The sequence below is a fragment of the Pinus tabuliformis genome, chromosome Q, assembly GCF_031772625.1.
Source record: "Pinus tabuliformis cultivar Carrire ecotype Pingquan chromosome Q, CPIR1, whole genome shotgun sequence".
Classification (NCBI taxonomy): Eukaryota; Viridiplantae; Streptophyta; class Pinopsida; order Pinales; family Pinaceae; genus Pinus; species Pinus tabuliformis.
Genome location: NC_142296.1, coordinates 593,221,555 through 593,226,719, shown reverse-complemented (window position 1 = coordinate 593,226,719; position 5,165 = coordinate 593,221,555). Strand labels below are relative to the sequence as shown.

The following is a 5,165-nucleotide window of genomic DNA, read 5'->3' as shown; positions in this document are numbered from 1 at the left end:
ATAATATATGCGACGATGTTGAAAAATTATAAAATCCACCTAACAAAAAAAAATTATGCAAAGAGGAACTTGACAAGAAAGCATAATCATCGATCAGCGGGCACCACTGGCTAAGATCCCAACTCATATCCTTCAGAGAGCTGACACTCATTGAAAATTGGCATTTTGTGTTGGGATACTGTTTGAATGGTTGAACCAGCAAATTGGCGTTCTGCGTTGGGATACTGTCTGAAAATTGGCGTGATCAGTGCAGATCTTGATGCCAAAAGAATGTGAATTGTTGCAGAAGTCTTAGTGGGGAAGGAGGAAATGGATAAATTTATCCTTCAAATTCCATTTGAAGAGTCTACAGGGTCTACAGGGTAATGCTAGATATAATGTTGATGCATTCCATCCCTATTCATCATTCTGAATCTATAGGGTAAGCCTGCTCTTTTTCCTCTTGATTCAGTGAATTTAGAGCTTGTGAACCCTTTAAATCTAGGAAAAATAGGCGAGGGTTCTAATCAGCGTGAAGTACTACAATACTGAGAGGGGAGGGTTGATATCTCACCCATTATATGCGTCCAGATCAAAATCCCTTATTTAAGCAACACAAGAAAGGGCATCTCTCCAAGTTTGAATGCTGGTGGAGTTGTATCGCGGTTTCCCTTCACCCATTTGCGTGATTTCTATCCCGATTTCAGTTTCAGAAGGGTTTCGGGGTCCTGAGGATACAGGGGATGCCATTGCCAATGCCGATTCGACTAAACAAACAGAAATTGGACCTCGTAAACTGAAGCAGCCATAAACTCCACGAAACCGTAAACGGAAACAACCATAAACTCCACGAACCCTCCTGGGAGCTTGGCGCACAGATGTCAAGTGGAAAGTGAAACCTTTTTTAAGGTTTTTTAATGTTTTAAAACATTTTTTATTAAATCAGACGGCTGATTTTTGTTCAATCGTCTAACAAAAGATCTAACAGCTACGATTAGGATAGAAAGGCATTTGGGGGAGTTCATTTCAGAGGGAAACGCCTTACGGCGTAATTATGTTGCATTGTTATTATACATAAATAAACCATAATAAAGATCAAAGCTATTTCCACAAGTGTTGTCAACAATTTTGAGCAATGTTTCATAACTTTTAATATTAATTGGAGTAGATTCTAAGTTCAACTTGGATAACATCCTTCCCACAGTTTGGGTTTTAAATTGACTTTCAGCAGCATGGTGATCATGTTCAGCGCATGACATCTCAACCATCCTGCATCTTTATTTTGCAAATATATCCAAAAACTTATAACAATGTTCTACTCTTTCTTCTTGGCCAACTCTAACCTTAGTCATAAACAAAAGGAAGGCCACTCCACCCAAACTTCCTGCTCTCAAGCCCAAACATAGGATGGATCCACAATATACGAAATTCTGGAGGTAATACCTGTAGTTTTTAAATTAACTTTTAGCAGCATGGCGATCATGTTCAGCACATGACATCTCAACCATCCTGCATCCTTATTTTGCAAATATATCCAAAAACTTACAACAATGTTCTACTCTTTCTCCTTGGCCAACTCTAACCTTGTCATAAACAAAAGGAAGGCCATTCCACCCAACTTTCCTGCTCTTCAGCCCAAACATAGGATGGATGCACAATATACAAAATTCTGGAGGTAATACCTGTAGTTTTTAAATTGACTTTTAGCAGCATGGTGATCATATTCAGCACATGACATCTCAACCATCCTGCATCCTTATTTTGCAAATATATCCAAAAACTTACAACAATGTTCCACTCTTTCTCCTTGGCCAACTCTAACCTTGTCATAAACAAAAGGAAGGCCATTCCACCCAACTTTCCTGCTCTCAAGCTCAAACATAGGATGGATGCACAATATACAAAATTCTGGAGGTAATACCTATAAAAATAGATTGCGGCAAACTCTTTGACAGAAATTACATCTGCAAAAAATGTGTTTCTCTTCTGTCTTTGAGTTGGAAATGACCTCAACACAGACTGTGTCGCTAGAATAGATGAACATAGATATATCACCTCAGGAACACTGCAAATCCTCTGAGAAGGTTCATGTAATGATAATTATGTCTGAGATGAAAATGATGGACTACGTTTATCAGGCTTTGGTTCAATGCAGATAAGAGAACACTAGATTTATGCCTCTCCATTCTCTTCAACCTGTAGGTGTAACCTGCTATTAGACCTTCATCTAGGTATTTCTTCAATCTAGATGGGTCAAAGCTATGGAAATCAACTTTGATTTATCCTATTTTGAATAAGCTTGAATATGCAGATATTGAATTATTGATTGGAACTAAAGATAGGGACACAAATGGAACTGATTTAACCTGTTATAGATATTTCTACAAACAGGGATAGTGACCAAATAGCAGCACTTCTCGAGATTGGGCATCCTTATAGAAACTGTGTATTCTTCACTGGGGAGGATCCCTATTGGGCACCAAGACAAAGATGAGGCTATAGCTAAAGAAAAAAAAGAAATGAGTTCCAGGCCATGATTCAAAGGACTTGACACAGAAGAGCTTTCCAATGTTCTTTTGTAAAAAATCTCTTAATGTAAAATAACACATTTTGAGAAAAAATGATTTACCTCAAGACATGTTTGGCAATGTTAAAGACAAAAGTTGGGTGTCTATTTTTAATGGTAGTAGTAATCCCTCTATCCAGAAACAATAAGAATACAACATTGCATTATGTGCGGAGGAAGGTGGAAGTAAACATAAGGAGGAAACAAACTGTGGGTGCCCTCCCAAACAGCCAAACTACATCCTCCCTCAATTAGAAACTATAGCTTTATGCTTCTAAAGAAGCATCTCAGGCTGATGCAGAGATACAAAATATCAAAAAATTGTAGTATCTTTCATGAATTTTCTTGGATACTTCCATTTCACATATCTACCATGCATAAACGTTAAATGAGGATTCCTGAGTCTGATGTTGTACTTGGGAAGCAAGGTTGTTCTTCTCAAATAGATTCTGAAAGTTATGCAGAGCTGTCGAGATAGGAATTGGTTGGTAGATTTTGTACTACTTAAGAGTTTACATAGTTCTAGATTAGCGTGTTGAGAATTTGGTGGTGGAATTATTTTGCCCACAACTGATTCAAACAAGACTTGGAGAAGTGATGCCATTACAAATCCGATACATAGAATTAAAGTGTCTAAAAATTGCTCCTTTTTTCAGTTGGGGACCCAGCTCTTTCAGAACCCAGTATATTGAAATCAGGCCTTTCGTATACTCTGTTCAGATTTTAGAGGGGGGTTTATTTTTCCCATAATTGATTCAAACCAGATACAATTAAGTCAATGTCATGGTGTGTATTAACCCGTTCAGAAAATAATGCCCATTATCAAATAGATACAATAAATTGGTGTCTTGTCATCAGAAAATGCATTACGCTGTTTAGCTACCACTTCTATGTTTTCATCACTGTTGTTATCATAAAGAAACCACCTCTGGACACCTACATAGCATGGTACATGATCCATTCTTTAAGAAATGGAGCTTGGTTCCAAAGCATTGTGCAAGCACAGACCTGATGGAGAGGCCTAAACATCTGCACAGGTTTTGAGATCATCATGGATTTAACTTCAACCCTATCTACAGATGGAAGTAAACCACTTCTGGATCTCCATACGAAAGCCTTCATCCCTTCAATTTCCTGTATTCTAAGCCATTAGGCTTCTCACATCTGATCACTTGAGCAGCCATCAAAACCTTGGTATGAAAAATCTTGCTGCGCAAATCTATGGTGTCCCATTTCTTGAAATCCCTAGCATTAAGCAGATCGGTGTCCAAATTGGAACCAAAATCGTAGACAAGATTATCAGTATCAGAAATCCTACCTCTCCTCAAGTTCAATCCTTTGACAAACAAAATCACGTTGTCTGGTTCTACTAAGTTCAATCCTTTGACAAACAAAATCACATTGTTTGGTTCTACTACTGCCTCATAAAAAAGCGTTCTCCATGAAAAATTGTTTGGATACCTAGCTTGCGAAGTGACAAACATTCTATTTTCCTTGAGTTTTATAGTTAAAGTGATCTTCAAGGGTCGCTTCAGGACTTCTTTTCCAAGCTCTTCTACTTTGCTGATTTGTTGAGCACTGATATGGTGCACCCTCGGTTGCCCCTCCTTTGAAGGTATGTTTGTATAAAAAAATGCCAATTTGCAACTTAAAGGAATGATGTTGGAAAATAATATATGCGACGATGTTGAAAAATTATAAAATCCACCTAACAAAAAAAATTATGCAAAGAAGAACTTGACAAGAAAGCATAATCATCAATCAACGGGCACCACTGGCTAAGATCCCAACTCATATCCTTCAGAGAGCTAACACTCGTTCAAAATTGACATTTTGTGTTGGGATACTATTTGAATGGTTGAACCAGCAAATTGGCATTCTGCGTTGGGATACTATTTGAAAATTGGCGTGATCAGTGCAGATCTTGATGCCAAAAGAATGTGAATTGTTGCAGAAGTCTTAGTGGGGAAGGAGGAAATGGATAAATTTACCCTTCAAATTCCATTTGAAGATTCTACAGGCTCTACAGGGTAATGCTAGATATAATGTTGATGCATTCCATCCCTATTCATCATTCTGAATCTATAGGGTAAGCCTGCTCATTTTCCTCTTGATTCAGTGAATTTAGAGCTTGTGAACCCTTTAAATCTAGGAAAACTAGGCGAGGGTTCTAATCAGCGTGAAGTACTACAATATTGAGAGGGGAGGGTTGAGATCTCACCCATTATATGCGTCTAGATCGAAACCCCTTATTTCTGCAACACGAGAAAGGGCATCTCTCCAGGTTTTAATGCTGGTGGAGTCGTATCGTGGTTTCCCTTCACCCGTTTGCCCGATTTCTATCCCAATTTCAGTTTCAGAAGGGTTTTGGGGGCCTGATGATACAGGGGATGCCATTGCCAATTCCGATTCGACTATACAAACAGAAATTGGAGCCCGTAAACTGAAACAACAATAAACTCCATGAAACCGTAAACAGAAACAACCATAAACTCCACGAACTCTCCCGGAAGCTTGGCGCACAGATGTCAAGTGGAAAGTGAAATGTTTTTTAAGGTTTTTTAATGTTTTAAAACATTTTTTATTAAATCAAACGACTGATTTTTGTTCAATCGTCTAA

The 5,165-nt window shown here is 38.2% G+C and overlaps 1 pseudogene; it reads right to left on the bottom strand.

Annotated features, from left to right (window-relative positions):
- Positions 1 to 1,031: 1,031 nt before the first annotated feature.
- On the bottom strand, positions 1,032 to 4,942 carry LOC149220844 (arogenate dehydrogenase 1, chloroplastic-like; annotated as a pseudogene).
- Positions 4,943 to 5,165: the final 223 nt, after the last annotated feature.